Below are 19,568 nucleotides of genomic sequence, written 5' to 3' on the forward strand. Positions count from 1 at the left end.
TATACTCTGATGCAACAGGACGTAAAAGTGTATGTATTGAAGAAAAGACGGCCAAAGGAGCAAAATTAGTTCTAGTGTACGACGGCAGCGATAGGTTTCGAGATGACGAGGGAGTTCATTCAGGAGACACAAAAAACTATAACAAATATGGAGACAACGTCACAAAAGGGAAGTGATCTTGGAGATGGCAGACATGCCGCCTCGAGTAGATTCCCCTAATGCCATCAGGGTGTTTGATAAGAAGGTAGTGAAAGTTCCAACAAACCAAGGAGACATAGGAATCTATGAGAATACAAATGGTAGGGCCAAAACATATTTCAAACGCCTAACACCCTATGCATTGGAGCTAAGCATGGAAAAGATTTTGTAGTTATACGCTTATGACTCAAGCAAAGGGAGTAACATAATGTATGTTGACAAGTATAGATGCGAATATGATCCAATCCTTCCTAGGGACGTAGAAAGATTGGCAACTCTAGAAGTGTTGGTGCATGCTTCTGAAGAGAGGTAAAGGCTCATACAAACCCCTACCAAGTCTACAAATCCCTTTACAGATGATTACGACACCATGTCACCGACCAATGGACAACCATTGCCCCAACCCTCAAGATCAACAAGCAACACCGCCATCATTGCAAGCATGGCTCCAACATTATGCAACATCAAAACATAACACAAAAAGAGGTGGTTATCAAGCCATGTTAGGTCTAGGAGCACCACCAATACCACCACTTCATCGGTAGTACCAAGATGAGAGTAGGACGATAACACAAAATCCAGTTGGGAAAGGAGGCCCGCCCACAGAGAGAGAGAGAGAGAGAGAGAGAGAGAGAGAGAGAGAGAGAGAGAGAGGTTAAAGAAAGGAACAACCACCCATGGGACCAGCCAAGAATTAAAGATTAGGAGCACCTATAGGGGAGGAACCCCTACATTTCCTTAGACCAAAAACTCATAGAGGAGAACTGGGAGACCCTATGCTTAGGTTTGTAGATCACGATAGGATCCGACCATCCAAGTCCAGAAATGGGTAAACAAGAAGTATTCTAGGAGCAAAGATCCCAGGGATCACATGGCAGCTTTTGTGCATGTGATTAGAGCTGAGGAAGTCCTAAATTCTCCAACGCATTTGGCAAGATCTGGATTGACACTTGAAGAGCACGCTGCCACCTGGTTTCATTCTATGGAAGGTCGTGATTTCAAGTCAATCGAGGAGGTGTTTGATGAGTTTATCAAGGAATTCTCTCAAAGAGGAATAGCTCATAACACCTCTCACAAATCCATAAATTCAAGCAGAAAGAAGGTGAATCTGTATGAAAAGTAGCCTTAAGGTTTAAAAGATATATGAAGTTATGTCTAATAGAAGAACTATAAACCCTATCAAGATTAATGCTCATTTTTATCCAAGGACTGAGGAATGCAAATCTCCAAAAAGATCTACACATGAAAAAGAGCACTACATTGAACGAGTTAACGAAAGAAACTCTATATTTGGTAGATAATTGTGATGTCTACAAGGAAGGAGATTACAAGGATTTAGATGATGATTCCTCGTCACAGTATAGTGGATCCAAGTCAGTACAAAAATTTGAGTCTTCGCTAAATCAAGAACAGGTCGTCAAAGAAGTGCTCAAGAGGATTAATCCATTTGCTAAGCCGCAAGTTAAGCAACTTAAGTGGTGTGCAATAGAGCACAAATGAACAAATCACACGAGTGAAGAGTGTTATTACAAAAAAGGTTACGTAAAAGAATGACATTATTCCTCACAAGCCCAAGTAGCACAAGCACAAGTTCCACCAATGCCGAGATACACAACAAGAATTCTTCTCACACCAGTAGGAGTTGAAAGACCACAACCATTCTTAGGACAACAACCACCACTACTAGGAATGAGACTTGTAGGAGTCAAATATGCACCAATTGTAGAAGAGACAGAGGAGCAACACTTGTGTCACTCCCTACATATTACGAGGAGCCTAGTGGATATATGACCAATACGGGATATTATCCACCTAAAGAACCAAAAGCACCATAACCATGGAGCTGATTGGATCTATTGGACCACCAACTGTTGCACACACTTTTAGGGAAGGAAGATACAGTTTGGGCAAATGCTTATTGCTATTCCAGCTAATGAAGGATTAGCAACATCAAGACCCGCTTATCAACAGAGAGCTACTCAAGAAGTGTCTCAACAAACTAAACGTGGTGGTGACCACCTGATGAAAGAATGTCCCCACACGGAGATCATAAGAGTGAATGTATATTGTCCTGATTGTGGGATCACTCATTTGATTTATGATTGCTCTAAGAACCCTAGCAAAGGAGAAAAAGTAATGTTTAACATACTAGAGGCAGTACCATCGAGTAATGGATTAGAAAATGAGAATGTGATACCAATCTAGATAATCGTGCAAGAGCACAAGCTCAAAAAATGGAAAACAAACCCATCATATAAAATCCAACATCAGATACGCCTAGCCTTGAACGTAAGAGTTAGAGAAACACGTGGAAAGCTAGGAAGACTAGATTGAAAGCTAAGAAGGAACGTGAACAGACTTCCTTAGCTGAAGAACTGAAACAAATGAAAGAGAAAGTGAGGAAACTTGAAGAAGAAACAAACAAAGAGAAGAAAATCCCTGAGGTAGTTCCAGAGTCAGGCATAGTTGAGAAACCCAAGAGTGTTATTTTTGGAGAATCAGTTTTGGTAGAGAAGGTTAACAAACCATTAGATGCCCTCCTCAAAGCCTATGATGCACGGCTCAAGAACAATCAAACTCAAGAACAAAGGTGGATGACATATCCATATGCTAAACTAGAGAAGCAGAGGCTTGAAATGTGCCAGAAAATTATTTAAACAGCCCAAGTTTTACTAAAACCTCCAATATGGGGAGACCTGAAGATGTGATAATTGTCCCACCAGCACCAATAATTCCACCAAACCAAGAGCAAATAGATCCAGATCCATCCTCTAGTCAGAAGCACGAACCAAAACCCGGAACCCCAGCACAAGGACCAAACATAGTGTTGAATACCACGGATCAGTCTTCTCATGGATTCCACCCAGGCATGCCAGAGGAGTGTAGAGAAATAGATGGTCTTGATAAACTATGGAAACATGTTAGAGAGGCAAATGAAGCTAATGAGAAGAAGATGGACGTTAAGATTCAAATGAACCCAACACGATAGAGCACGAGAAAAGGAGGAGGGAGAGTTGTTCTACGACTCTCCGCAGCATTTTGAATTCGACGATGATGCTAATAACGAGTGCTTTGATAACTCTAGTGATCAAGAGGAAACCATAGTGGATGTTAGGGTTTATGACTCTCCAAATCAAAAACCTAGACGGCAACAACGCTATATGATGAAAAGAGCTATAAACATGGTCATAAAAAATCTGATGCCAAGAGTGAAAGGTAAAACACAGTTCTTTATGCTTGTAAAGGCTGAAAATTGTGTAAAAGACGAAATCTCAGGTTGATTCATTAAAACTCAGGATAGAAAAAAAAAGGAAAGCATTAGGACCATGAGGAAACAAGCTCAAAATACGAGAAAGAAAACGATCCATAACAGACCAAAAGAACCAGGGATGAATGGCTTTGGGGAACCAAAATGGATCAAAGTGGAGTGTAAGAATAAATACTAGGAACTCAAAAAAATGTTGAGTGGAGTATGGACTACGGAGGTAGAAAGCGAAGAAGAAGAGGACACTGAGAAAGAAAAGATGGGTGTCCCTTCCCATTATGGGAAATTCACCATCCAAGACAGAAAAATAGTGATGAAACAACCAATAAGGGAGAAAAAAGGAAATGAAGCCTTGAAAACGCCAAATGAATAGACCTAGCAGAGCCTCAAGAGGACACAAGACCAGTCTACATAGCAATAGATTTGAGCACAGAAGAAGAAGAGATGCTCATCAGAGTCCTCAAGGAGTATATAGATGGATTTGCTTGGTCATATCAGGACCTCAAAGGAGTGGATCCATCGATATGTCAACATATGATCCCCTTGAAGCCTGATGCCAAACCCTATAGACAACATCCCTATACCTATAATGATACGCTTGCCAAACAAATTAAAGAGGAGATTGACAATCTTGAAAAGGCTGAGTTCATTTATGAGATTGAACACACAGACTGGGTGTCACCCATTGTGGCTATCTCCAAGAAAAATGTGAAATTATGTGTATGTGTAAATCTCAAGAAAGTGAATGCTGCAACAATAAAGGATAACTATCCCTTACCAATCATGGAGCATGTGCTCGAGCGAGTGGCTAGCAAGCAAGCCTACTCCTTCCTAGACGGATTCTCAAGTTACAACCAATTAGCTATTGCAGTAGAAGACCAATACAAGACAACCTTCGCCATGGAATGGGGAATATATGCTTATAGGGTGATGCCTTTTGGCTTTAACCATTGCCCCTGCCATATTCCAAAGGCTAATGACACACACCTTCAAGGAATATTTGTGAATATTCTTGGAAATATACATGGATGACCTTTGTGTACACTCATGTCTTAGAACAGAACACATTGAGCATCTTAGAAAGGTATTCAAGAAGTGCAAGACTTATGGAATCTGCCTAAATCTTGAAAAATGTGTCTTCATGGTGAGACAAGGTAGAATCTTGGGACATATTGTCTCTGAAAACAGTATATCTACTGATCTCGACATGATCAAGGTGATTGTAGAAATGCCAAGGCCAACAAGTACAGTCCTTCATAGGACATTAAGGGTACTACAAGCGATTCATATACATGTATCCAGTCATTGCACAACCCCTCTATAGATTAATAGTTATCTTTGATTGAACTGAATAAAGTGAGGGATCGTTCAAGAAACTTAAGGATGCACTTATATCAGCACCAATTTTTAAAGCACCATATTGGGATAAAATATTTCATGTCCACATTGATGCCTCGTTATTTGCAATAGGCTATACATCGGCTCAACCTGGAGAAGGTACAATGGATTTCCTAGTCTGCTATGCTAGGAGACAATTGAATAGTGCAGAAAAGAACTACACAACCACAAAACGAGAGGGGTTAGGTGTGATATATGCCGTAACAAATAAGTCTTCTTTACAGACCATCAAGCCCTCTTGTATCTAGTAAACAGACCTTGCAATACGGGCATAATTTTTCATTGGTTCATCATATTGCTAGAGTTTGACTTTATGGTACTGGTCAAGAAAGGCAGAACGCACCTTAGAGCGGATCACCTTTCTAGGTTACCAAACGAAGAAGCATCCGAAGGGGTAGATGATGACATACCTAATGCATACCTCTTCAACATTGAGATGGTTCCTAAATGGTCTCAAGAAATAGTCACACTTTTGACCTACAGAAGCACATTTGTTAGGATTGAACATGACCTTAAGCAATAAACAATCACACGAGCTAAGAACTTTCAACTTATGGGAGGACGCTTGTACCATCTGGGTTTAGATGGAATGTTGCGATTATGCATAATTCAAGAGGAATAAGAATATTTTCTCATGGAAACCCATGTATAGGACATAAGCTTCCATTGTTCCCAAAAGAAGACACACCAGTGCTTAAAGCAACTTGGAGTGTATTGGTCAAATATGCCTAACGATGTACATAGATATTTAATGAATTGTGCTACATGCAGAAACAATCCACCTGTGGAATATGCCACATTATTTCAGGTAAAAACTGTACCTCAATGGAGTCATAATATGATTGACTAGTTAACAACAAGGACATTCTGTGAAAACACAACAAGGGCTAGACAGAGAGCCATCGAATTGGAAGCTAGAGACTTCACTTTAATTGAAAACCAGCTCAACAAAAGAGGGAAAGGTAACCAACTCAGAATATGTGCAATGGAAAATGAATATCTGCCTTTCCTAGAGCAAGCACATGGAGGAACTAGTGGAGGCCATTTCTCAGGAGATAAGACAACTAAAATTGTCTTAACTACTACAGCATTGCACATGGACACGGAAGAATATGTTAAAAGATGTGATGATTGCCAGTGTACCAAGGTACGTGGAAAGAGAGATGAGATGTCATTATAGCCAATGATGGGTGCAATGCCATTTTCTAAGTGGGGGTAAGATTTTGTGGGACCAATCTCACCACCCGCTTACAGATCTCATGCCCATATATAGCATTGTTGCCATGGACTATCTCATGAAATGGGATGAAGAAAAAGCCACACAAAAGGCAGATGCCAGAACCATTGCACGATTTCTCCCGCGATTTCTATACAAAAATGTCTTTGTAAGATATGGATTATGCATAGAAGTTGTCAAAGATAGAGGCACACATTTCATAAATGAAGTTATTGAAAATCCTCTAGAGGAATCCGTGATTATTCATAAGAAGTCTGCTCCATATCACCCCAAAGCCAATGGACACGTTGAAGCTACTAATAAAACACTCTACACAATATTGAACAAAATCAACATCTTACAATATGGTGTTTGGTCTTAATGCCATTGTCCCTATTGAATTCTTAATCCCAACCTTGAGAGTAGGTAAACAATTAGAGTGGACATGTCATGAATTGTGTTCTAGATTAGATGACCTAGAAAAGTTAGATAAGCTATGTCTTAAAGCAATAGCATCTATCTATGCTAGTAAAAGACGGCAAAAAGAGTTCTTTGACAAGCACGTGTGGTCAAAGGAATTTAAAATGAGTGACTATGTCCTGGTTTATACCCTAAAATAACATGCAAAAAATTTGAAAAAGCAAGGAATGGGACCCTTTGTGACTAAAGATCTATCATCAAGCGGGTTGTCAAGCTTGCGACATTAGAAGGAGAAGAAATGCCTAACTGGATTAGTGGATGCATGCTCAAGAAGTATCATATGCCATTAACCCATGACTACAGCAGATTCACAGGGAAAAACAACAAATTAAAGAGAAGGAGCGGATTGTTAAAGAAGCACAAGCAAAGGCTAACAAACAGATGGCTAAAGAAGGCTTCTACGACAACAAAAACAACATGGAAAACCATTGCGGATCAATGTTATTTCCATGAATGAAGTTGAAGAAGATAGAGTGGACCCAATAATTAAGGTTAAAGTCAGCAACAATCAAGTGGAAGCTACAAATCTACTTGATACAGGAGCCCAAGGAAATGTCACTTTCCTCATATTATACAAGCAACTTGGCCAAGAAGAAAGGCTTCAACCAACACACCAAGAAGTGCAGAGCTATACAACACACTGAATTAAAGCACTAGGGTTGGTTACATTATTTGTTCAAATCAATTGACATATCTACCCACACAGATTCTATGTGTTAGAAGCTCACCGAACCCAACACCAATTATTGCTTGGACAACCATGGCAAAAGAAGTACAATGTTCAGATAGATTGGTGTTCTGATCTGGTATGAAGTCAGCATGTAATCGAGAGTCAAAGGTTCCATTGACTAAAATAACAAAAACCAGGCCCGCAATGGAAAATACTATTGACAAGGGCAAAAAACCCTTGTATATAGAAAACATGTAGTGGATCCCAACAAGGTCGCCACAAGAACCAACGCTTCAAAAAACAGGTGGCAACAACATTACCCACATCAAGAACGACACAAGAACAGAGAAGACAAAAGCACAACAAGAAGCAATGTTGGCTACCCAAGGTCCATCAAAGCACAAATCAAGTATGGGTCAGGAGAGATATAAGAGATGAAGAAAAAGCACTACATACCCACAAGCCAGTACAAACTCAATTGATGTATCAAACACCCATACGACCAACTCACGATTCTATCACAAAGATATGGGTACCAAAGAAATTAGTTCAAACTTAAAACAACCCAGAGTTTATTTGGATTCCCAAGTGAATTACTTCCAAACTCTCTAAGGTACCAAATCAACAAAAAAAAGCAACATTCAACAACTCAACAACCAACAGAGCCAACAAATCAAATATGGGTATCCAAAGAGTTATATCAGGCACAAAGAAATCAACCTTGGTTATGGATCCCAGTGGTAGTAAAGCCACAAAACCAACATCAACACCATAGGATGGCCAAGGCATTGCAAATACAACAGGAATGGAGGCCAAAGCAGAGTACCCATACAAAGGTTTGAGTGGAATTTTTCCAAATGCCTATGAAAGATCATGTTGCACTCCTACAACTGAAGCTAAATGGCAAGGCATATTACTCCACCCACCTTCCAATCGTAATTTTTATTTTGTCTAGGAGGAGTCAGACACGAGAGGGGGGGGAGGCATATGGAACCTGTTGCAAAATGATTTATACAAATTATTGGCCACTATCTAACAACAATTTAAACTTTGTTGTGTTTTTTTGCGATTTAATTTTTTTACAAATTCTAAGTAAATGCTCGTAAGTGATTAAAGGAGGATTAGGTCATGCCAAGGCCAAAAATAACCCCATACTCTAGTATATAATCCCTATAATTATGTTTTCATATTTTGGCGCTAATTATATAGTCAAATATGGTCAAAACTCAAGAAAAACACACAAGTGATTGACCAATAATGGCCTAAATACTTTGTGTATAGCAAAAAGTTTATTTTCTTTGTCAAGAATAATTTGCCACAATTTTGGTAGTTTGTGGATAATTTTTGGCTTTATTTTGCTAAAATTTTGGATTTATCACAATTTTAAGTACCTTTTTGGATTTTCTTTCTAAAATCTAATAAAAATTTCAGAGAAGCAATGTAAAACCTAAAGCCAAACGACGAAATGCCATACCAAGAAGAACTCCCAAAAAAGTTTGGAAGCAAATTAAAGACGTCAAATTTAACATAAATGTGACGGCCACCTGATAGCTAAACCCGCCATATCTAGGGCATACAAAGTCCAAACGCGGAAATTGAAGATCCGACGGAAGTATAAGGTATACAAAAAAGGTGATGGGATCAAAAGCCAGAGTTGGGTTCTGAGAGCACTAGGCACATATACTAACATTGAGGGGAAACTTTAGCTCATTTGCCTACTAGAGCCCTACCGGAGAGAGAGAGAGAGAGAGAGAGAGAGAGAGAGAGAGAGAGAGAGAGAGAGAGAGAGAGAGAGAGAGAGAGAGAGAGAGAGACCTACGAGCGAGCAAACTTTTGAGCTTCTGTACGTACGACATGGTGATCACCACGGCAAGTGGAGCTAGCGGTGAGTCTCTAACTCTATCTAGAGCATGTCTATGTACGCAAAACACTAACACACCCACCACATGGAGAGATCCGGGCCTCAATACCTCAACTAGAGATAGGGTCATTACCACCACATGGGCAATAAAAAATATGCATGCATAGTATCAAAATGACCAGAAGGATGTAAGGAACCCACAAGTACCATCCAATCAAGCAAAACTGCCAGGTGTCAACTATCGTGGTTGCTACCACCTAGGCCCAAATCAAGCACATGTTGAACCTACAAGTGCACCTCAACAAGGTGAGTTCAGGGATGGCACCCCCAGGCAAAATAGACCACCAAATCCCCTCAAAACAAGTCAAAGTACAACAATATAAAAAAAAAAACAGATCTACTATCAATCTGCAGGTCCAAATAACAAGTGCATGGTGTCAAAATAACCACCAAACCATAAGGAAGCCGCCCATAAAATTTTCATAAAAAACAAGTCTAGGTGTCAGTGACTGGGATTGCTACCACCCCACCCCGAATTGGCAGGAAAAGTTTCCAACATGATCACCTAGCCAATACAAGTCCCCAAGTATAAAGTAAAGAAATTTTGACCACCAGATCCTCACACAGAGACAGATTTTGGGCAGATCATTTTGAAAAGACAAAAATAGGTCGTAAATTGGCAAAAAGAAGTGCAAAGTCAAGAATTTTAACACAAAAAGATCCAACACCCTTAGTGGCACCTAGTGTAACAAAAAATTAGGCAAAAAGATGGCCAAAATTCAAGATAAGGAAAATGTGCGTTTCTTGTGCGTTTTTCACCAATAAAGTCACGATTGACTAAATCTTAGGCCCACGGACAATAATTTCTCCATAGAAAGCTCAAGAAAGACCCAAGGAATATGTGGGGAGGATTTGAAGTTGTTTGAAAACCCCCAAGGATACCGTAACCACGCCAAATGCATTTCAAAACAAGAAAAATTAGGTAAGGAGACCTAGACCCAACTCACAAAGATGGTGTGTAGCATGAAATGGATCTACACATCAAGAGGAACTAGCAGGTGCCAATTTCATGAGGTTTGGTCACATATGTCAACTACCGTGATTGCTACCACATCAGGACTTCATGAAATTTGGGAATACCAGTGTGATGACCAGCTCCTAGGGAGTCCAAAAATGCTATGTACACAAGAATGGACACTTCTACCCCACAAAAACCGAGTGCCAAGCACCTACAAGACAAAAAGCTGGACAACTTACAAGATTATATGATAGGAACAGGGCACCAACAGGTACACAAAAGCATGAGGAAGCTACCCAAGCAAATTTTGGTTCGAAATGACACGTATGTCAGCAACTGCAATTGCTGCCACAGGGATTAAAGCTAGGAAAATTTGATACCCACAACTCTAGCAAGACAAAACCACCCTCATGATGCATAATTAACTCCTTGTTCCACCGAGAAATCAAGAAAAATTTGGAAAATCCTAGGTCCAAAGGTCGAAGATGGCCATAACTTGGAAGAGACGAAGGGAAATTCAAGAATTTTGATACCTAAAGCTTATCAACTCTTATATGGAACTATAATAGCAAGAAACAGGGCAAAATTTCCCCAAGAATTCAACTTCATATAAAATGTGCATTATTTGCGCTTTATTTGTAAATGACTTCCTAGCAGATAGCCATGATAGCCAAATTCAGGGTGTAACCTTTAGAAATCTCATAAGAAGTCTCAGTAAGCTACATGAGAATATTGAAGATGATGAGAAAACCATGAGCAGAACAAACATTGCAAAAGGACTCACAACAAGGGAAATTCCTAAGCATGGGGCAGAATAGTTAGCCACTTGGGGCATACAGGGCATGTTTGCAAAAAAAATAGCCAAAGGAACCATTTGGTACCACCCTTGCCTAGTTTGGACTCAAATGTCAGCTACTGCGGTTGTTGCCATGAGACCTTTTTGGGAAATTGAAGCACCACATGGCTTGGAAGCATATCAAGTGGGTAGTCCAAAAAACCAAAAAGTCAAATGGAAGTCCAATTTGGATTCACACAACAGGTCAGGTGAAAGATGGCAATGTTAGTGATTAAGGGTGGTACTATAGTGAAAAATTTGAAATTGAAGAAGACCACTGGAAAGTGCTCAGTTAAAGGACTCCATAGACACCATGGTTGCACAAAATAGATACTGACATGACTAAATGGAAGGGAAAAATTGACTCTAGCTGGACTTATCATGACTAAAAATCTTGCACTAAACCATGAGAAAGTGCTTTTGACACACAGGTTCGAGCATTTCAAAGAAGATGAGGCACCGAAGCATTTACAAATTGGAAAATAAAGATAGCTACCAACTCGATATGGATAATATATATGGATCAAGGGCATGCTTTGTCGACGAGTCCATCCAAAAACAACATGGCCTCAGAGTTTTCAACTGTGCTTGGAAGGATGAGCAGAGAAGAAGATGAGAGGCACCTAAAATGCCAAAGGATTTCAACACAATTGCATACACATCTAAGAATGGAGACAAGGAGCAGTTAGGCACTCCTCACCTAGGGGGAGCCGAGTTCTTAACCAAGATAGCGGCTTGCCTTGTCGGTGAAAGAGATTCATTAAAAGATGCTCCCAAATCAAATGAGTCGGCCAAAAGGATCAGGCAACCCAAAGGAAGAAAAGGGACCATACCTTTTACATCAACAGGCCCGCAAAGGCAAAAAAAACAACACAATCGGAGTATGTTAGAGATGAAGGGGCCAGAAGCTCAACTCCAACAAATAGACCCAACCACTCAAGTAAGGAAGCGCGCATCCATATATGCCCAAAGAATAGGACAAAGGGAAAGGAAGGCTAAGGAAGAGTAGGAGAGAAAACAATAAGCCGAGGAAGAGTGTAAACAAAACATGTTGAAGAATCAAAAATACAAAGCCTTGTGCCTAGCACATTGATCCATATGGAATACTTAACCACTGAAACATAAATACATCTCAAACGAACCAGCCAACACTAGGCAGAGACTATGAAGGACAAGATCTCCACCTCACAAATCACACCCAAAGAAACGGCTAACGAGTTAATCAAGGACTTGATTGCCGTTGGATACAGTCTGGAGGAGGCCCATGCTGCGGCACCTGATTTGCCAATGAAATTTATAAAAGAGCATAGCCAAGAGCCAAAAACACAAAGGCCATTGGCAACCCAAGATAATCAGTCAAAGGGCTTGCTAAAAATGCAAGAAAACCCTGTGATGATTGATCAGGAAGAAAAATATGGAAATGAACAGGTACAAAGGGAAGTAGATGAGGCCTCGGTAAATGTGGGTACTTTACTTGAGCCACACAAAATTTCCCAAGAGTACTCCCATCTATCGGAGGAACATTGAAAAGTAACAAGGGAGGTTATGGTGAGGAACCTCCTCTACAAACACCATTTATTGAAATCAGATCTATTGAAATACATCACAACGAGAGGAGGTTCCTAAGCCAGTACTTCCCCATCCACTACTCAAATGGCTGACCACAAAAAAGAAGAAGGAGCTATTGCCGGGAGGCCACCCAAGAGGGTGGAACAACTCAAGAAAGAAGAACAAGCCCAGAGCTTGTCAAAAATGATGAGAGAAAACATTAGAGAGCAAATGGATCAAACATCAAAGAGGCATGTTGATGGCGAAGAGGAGCAGGAGGAAGCCAAAAGGGCCAAGATCCAAGAGCAACAAGAAGAGGGTGCCACTGCTAAGGGATCGAGAACCAAAAGAAGGTTGGACTAGCATCAAGCAACCACTGCCATAGAAGTGAGTCCTTTTGATGAATCCCAAGTAGACAACGTAGCAAAAATAATGGAACGAAACTATCAACAAGGAGCAAGCAAGGCAAGAACATGAGCAACAACAAGAGATGCCAAGGGTAGCTACAAGAATGCAGATCTATCTGAATGGACCACTAAAATGATCAAAGAGGTGAGGCTACAATGGAAAATCAAGTTCATGGGGGAGAACAAGCAAGCATTACCGATAAGCTCCTTTGCTCCATCCCACCTTCAGATCGACCCCACATATTTCCCAATTATCGAAAGAAGAAGGTGGGATGACTTTGAGCAGCTGCTTGTCTCCCACCCTACATGGATCAATTACCCAATCTTCCCCAAACCAAGAGAGGCACCTTCACTTGCATATATGGGGAAGGAAATCAAACAAATGATCAACTCTCATTCAAGGTAAACCTGACATTGCCTGCAAAATGATGTTCAAAATTTTTGACATGCTCTCAACATGTATCAATACATTTAGGAATACAGAGGCTAGAAAATTTAGATGAACTTCATTCTTGGAGGGATACAAAGTTCTCATCTTCAATCTTAAAGCATATGTAGAAAGGAAATTAAACCCAATTTTATGCTTACCTAGAGGTTAAAAGTAGCTTCCACTTACTCGGAGTTAAGTGCACTATGCAAACTTGCAAGGTACGATGTGAAAGACACATTACCAAAAATCCAACCTCAAAGACCCAATGTGTCTTTGGTTGTTGGCGAGCCACTGCGTTTGGACGGAGTAACCTAACGAGAACTTAAACGAACATAAATATGTTAATTCGAGGACGTAGCTGACCCGACTAGTGCATGTAAATGACAAATGAAAAGTCCTAATGACAATGCACTGAGGAGAAAGGTGTCACTCTCAAGCCAGCAAGCAACTCAAGGGATAATGCCTAAGTCTCCTATGCGGTCTATCTCTCACTCTAGTGGTCATTGCAGTGTCAAATGAACTCCAAATGACATTTGGAGATCTCTAGGCTATGGGAAACATGTTCCTAACAACCAAACCTGCAAAAGTCACCGTTGGGTAGGTGAGCAACCGTGACCATTGCCACCTCTTACCTTCACCAAAAATGATGAATGAGGGGTCTTTTGGCTTCTCCTAGGGCCTACTTACCTCTGACCATGCTTAGTTACACAAACACATGAGGTGACCTAGAGCTAAAACCGCTCATTGCATCGCACGTGCGCGCGCGCGCACACACACACACACACACACACAAACACATCACACAAGACATGTCCAAGATGCTAAGCATGAGAGGAAGCAACACAAGAAGTTTCATTAGCAATGCTTACTCGTGCAAAGAGTAGTGAATGTGCTAGTGTAAACGTGCTCTTCACCACGTAAGCTCAACAGTTATTGGATTCTTAATAATTACAAACTTTTGGCTTATATACCCAGCGTTAAAATTGGGTATTAGATAATTGTTACAAAAAATATGGTGGACTAGGCTATCTAGACTCTTATCAAGTACAAAGATGTTCCGATAAGATCAGATTTTGCTCGAGGTTATGAATTACAATGCCAGCTTAGGCAAAAAATAAATAACTAAGTGAATTATTTTTTGTTGACCCGTCAGATGTGGCGTGAGCTGGTCCTTTACTTCGACACTCCCCCTTGAGTCTTCCCAGTAGGATGCATATGCTAGAATGCTTTTATCCATTGTGCTCTTTCAGAGCAACGAGTTTTGGGACAATAGTGTACCAAATATGTTTATGCTCCTTGCAGTTATAGATCTACATGGTAGGGTTTCATTTGGCATATGTTGTTAATCACAAAGGGTGTGACATATTCTAAGAACTCCTGGAGTTTGGTTTAGCCAGTGTGGAGCAAGAGTTTTAGGGTCCCTCTCACTCATGTCATTGAGTGTTTACAATTATCTCCACACACAAGTACAGGTTGTACTTGAGGGATGTCATTTTTTTTAACATCCTTATATGAGACATATTCCACATGTGGAGATGAGTCTCTAGGATCAACACTGACACCTGTTATTTCAATTATGTGTCTTGACAAAGTCCTTAGGTTATGGTTCAATCCGTTTATTAGGTTGTTTCAAGCACGTCGTATCAGGAGCAATTTTAGTGGCCTAAAATTGTGCCTGGTAAGACTTGTTAAGGTTACAAGTACTATTAAACAAATTAAATGGATGGTTGTTTACACATATAGCAAAGCTACATTCGTTTATTGAACATGTTTCATTTGGCACCTAGATGTGATTATATGGTCCAAATATGTTAGCATGGCTTTTGCGTGATTGCAATGAAAAGTATTTAGTTCTTTCCCTGTGTATTGTGAGCATAACATTGGCCATAAGCATTGGTAATTATAGTCATGGAAATGCAGGTTCAGATCCATTTTTGCTAAATGCATGAACACTAGGTGCTATGAGCCCTAGTGTTTAGCAAAGGCAAATTTGGAGCGGCATGCATTTTTATGAAATTGATAGCTTACAAAGCATTTCACACTATATGTGCAATACCTCAATGAGATTAATAGTTGGTCTACCAATCACCATTAGAGGTCATGGCTTGGTTTGGGTGCTTGTAGATAAGTTGACTAAACTTTGTATAGTTTATTCAATCCACTATTCCAATCTCTAAAGTTCACCAAGTTGGCTATTTATAATCTATATTGATTACATGAATTACCTCGAAGTGTTGGGCATTATTGTGACCCACATTTACCAACCATTTTTGGAGGACTCTTTGTAAATGGTTGGGGAGCAACAACTCAGCATCAGTACTACCACGAATCTAGAGACAAATATGCAATTTACTAATTTTAATCTAATGCTAAAGGATATGCTGAGGACATATGTTAGCAGGAAGCAATCCAATGGGAAAGGTTAATTTTCTAATTTAGAGTTTTCTTACAATAGTGGCAGGCATGTGACGATTGGTTCAAGTCTGTTCATGCTTGTGTATGGTTTTCAACCTAAATCACTAGTTACAGCCGGGTTGGCAACTAAGAAATTTTAGTAGATCAAGGAATTCTTCCAAAACCACATGGATATGATGACCCTTGCAAAACAAGCATGGGATACATACAAAAAGTATGCTGATGAGAAGTGTCGGCGACATACTTAAAGAAAGGGGAAGAGATGTTTATACGTGCGCCATAGCATTCAGAAAGTAGTTTGAAGACTGGGTCAACACCTAAATTATCTCTGAGATATTGTGGGCCTTTTAAAGTACTCTAGTGAGTTGGAAATATGGCTTACAAACTCTCTTTCAATGTACTCTCGTATTCATCAGTACTTCATGTAAGTTGTTTGAGTAAACGCTTGCATAGGGACGACGATGTCATCAACCAATAGATTTTAGTTGCTTTCATTGAACCTCCAACCCAGACATATGAACATGAACATATTCTCAACTATCATGATCTATATATGTGTCATTATGTGCATCAACCAATATTGGTCAAGTGGAAAGACAAATCTGAAGAAGGTGTCACTTGGGAAAACATGAGCGATATTGTTCTTGAGAATAAAATTTTCACTTTTGTTTTTGAGGATGAAAACGATTCTCCAAGGGGGGAGGGGAGTAATTTCATGCCAAGGGCCAGAGACCACAAGGGCCATTCTGAACCAGGCTCGGGGGTGCCTATATAAAGGGCAGAGTTTGGGCGGAGAGATTGGTTCAATATTCCCTCTGGTCTGAGACGAGAAGGTTCGTAGGAAATCTCTTGAGCCTACTAAGAGAAATAATGCTTATTTTTCACAATCTCGCAAAGAGAGAGGTCGCACTTATGATTGTGTCAAGTCTTAGGATCACAGGAACTTTCATAATTTCATGCGTAGGTAGTTGTACATGTTTTGTACATACTTTTGTTCTTTGGTCACTTAGGGCCACATTGGCCTTTAAGTGGGAGCGACTACTTGTGAGTGCACGGTGCAGGAGCATACGTGTGCATGTGCAGTGAGGAAGAAGATGAGAAGAAAGAGACGCTTTTGTGGTGGAGTCTTCATCTACTATATATAAAGCATAAGATTTGTGAGTCTAAGATGGGTGTTAGTGGTGTTGGGCTTGACGACATGGCCTTTACCCCAACACCACTGCTTATGGAAGTGAAAATGTCTCCCACTTACCAACAATTGGGAGATTTGAGAGAGAGAGAGAGAGAGAGAGAGAGAGAGAGAGAGAGAGTCTCCTCATCACACACTTATAATGCCTATGGTTATCCCTCATAGCCACATGCACCAAGAGGAGAGGAGACAAGGCATACAAAACATGAAAACGAGAGAAAGTTGTTTACAAAATGGTAAAGAAGGAAGTCACGATGTGTAGCACATCATACAGACAATCATCAACAAAAAAAAAAAGGAAATGCCACAAAAAGGGCAGTGCCTTCAATTCACATAAATGATAATCACCAAGGCATTTATGATTGAATGAAATAGACAATTTATGATGAGCAAAAATACACTTGCCATTCTGTACATGGGATAATCATCACCTCCCAAAGCTTGCATTATTATAAACTAAGTCTCTCTCTTGGTGATAAATATAAGGGTAGTAGACACTACCACTATAATATAAAGTGATAAGACCTATCCATGCAAATAATACAAAAAATTGATACCATACAAGCCTAGTGTGATGCACCCTGTTAAAACTCTCTGTCAGAGTATCTAATACTTTAATGCAATCACAATAGAATTAATTTATTTCCCATTAAGAGGATTCTTTAGAGAAAAATTGTAAATAGTGTTGGGTTGTTTTCATAGTATCCTTTACAAATCAAAACACTGAATCATGAACATAACTTGAAGAGATAAAAATATTAAGATTGACAACTTGTTGAGAATCGATTTTTTTTAGAGCCGGTCCCTCCTCAAAAGGACTTTTGTATTATAATTCTCTCAATGAGGGCCTATATTACAATACAAGCTTCTTCTCTTACAGAGACTCCTTGAACCAATGAATTCATGATTCAGCTAACCACACAAACCAATTGAGATCCACTATGATAAAATCATGTGAACCACTCTAGATGTATCAAGATGTATATTAACGAGCACCGAGAGCGTGAAACGAAGAGGAGGAGTTGACAAGAAGGACCTCTTTGTTCAAGAAGAGAAAATAGCCTCTAAAGGGGAGGATTGTTGGAGTGAGAGCCAAGATTTCCCTCCTATGGAAACCCCCTCTAAGCCAGCTATGTATGCATCCATCCAAATGCCAATGCACTAAGATAAACCACACGTACTTCTTCTGAAACTTCCACCACTTTTGCCACTTGCTAGGAAGAAGGCCAAAATATATAGCCTCTTGCTATGTCCATAAATAAAGCTTCTTTGCAATCCATTTGTGCTACTATTATACTCAAGCTCACTCTTTCATTATGAATGACTAACAATGCATAAAATTTAAGCCCAAGTTGCGATCGCCTAAAATTCCATGCACTTTCTCATGTGATGTGTTGTGTGAGCATCCCTAGTGTATAGAGACTACTTAATGAAGCTATTGAGAAGCCGTTTGTGTCCCTCCTAGAATGCCAAACACCTTGTTTGAGGGGAGGTTTATGATTAATTTATTGCTAAACCTCTAATACCATATTATTTGTCCTCCTTTAACAAGGGAATTTGTAATTTTGCAAGCTTTTCAGCTAAATCACTAAAGCAAACCATGTTCATTAACTAAAATAAAATAGAACTAATGACTAGGCATCTCACTCACTACTTAGTCAAAAACACCTCAAACACTTGTTGGGTGTATTTCCTTTAACAAGCGGATTTATAGTTTTGCAAGCTTTCCAACTAAAGCACTCAAGCAAAACCATGTTCATCAACTCACTACTTAGTCAAAAACGCCTCAAACACTTGTTAGATGTATTTCATATAGAAGCATGGTAGCTTTTTCAATACACCTTGACAAACAAACTCATTACAAATTTGTTACCCAATTTCAACGTCTTGCTTAAAGCCATGCTCCTTCAAGATGCATGTGTGGGTGAAGGCATTTGGAGAGAGGCCCTTGTTTTGCATCTGAAAAAAGTGGAACACCACAATTGGATTACATATTTACTACCGACTTTCACTTTCCTGATGGGAACTGCAATCAAACTGGCATACATGACCGCAATAGCATACATGGTGATTTCCAAACACACTGCACTTTCCTTACACACTACATACACACATTGGCATGAGCCTTTTGCTATACTTTCACACACCATTGGCGCATGCTCACACAGACACTCACATACCATACCTAGAAGTAAGCAAAACCATATGACATCTGCTATCTTGGAAAACTACCTTACCAAGTAAGATTTGGGTTCACTTAAGGTAAAGTACACTTGGGTTAAATTCAATCTGATAATTCCACTACTTGAGGAACTTTTCATGCCATGAAGATACTAGGAGAAATCATGAGAACACATGCAAGAGGCTATACCTCCTCTCTTCTAATTGCGGCACACACACACACCATGTTGCCTACCCGACTCTCCACTTCCCCCACTCCTCAATGGAATTGACCCTACGATTCTACATAAAGGTTATGGTGGTGAATCCATATAATTGGCAACTAGAAGACTTGCTCATTAGGCCATACTCTCGGCCATACTTTTCTACACCTAACAACATGGACATGTCTTCCACTCAGGTGATATGCATAGATGCATTATCTATGCATATCACATGAGTGGAAGACTAACTCTCC

The sequence above is a fragment of the Adiantum capillus-veneris genome, chromosome 16 (assembly GCF_014529385.1).
Source record: "Adiantum capillus-veneris isolate H3 chromosome 16, ASM1452938v2, whole genome shotgun sequence".
NCBI lineage: Eukaryota > Viridiplantae > Streptophyta > Polypodiopsida > Polypodiales > Pteridaceae > Adiantum > Adiantum capillus-veneris.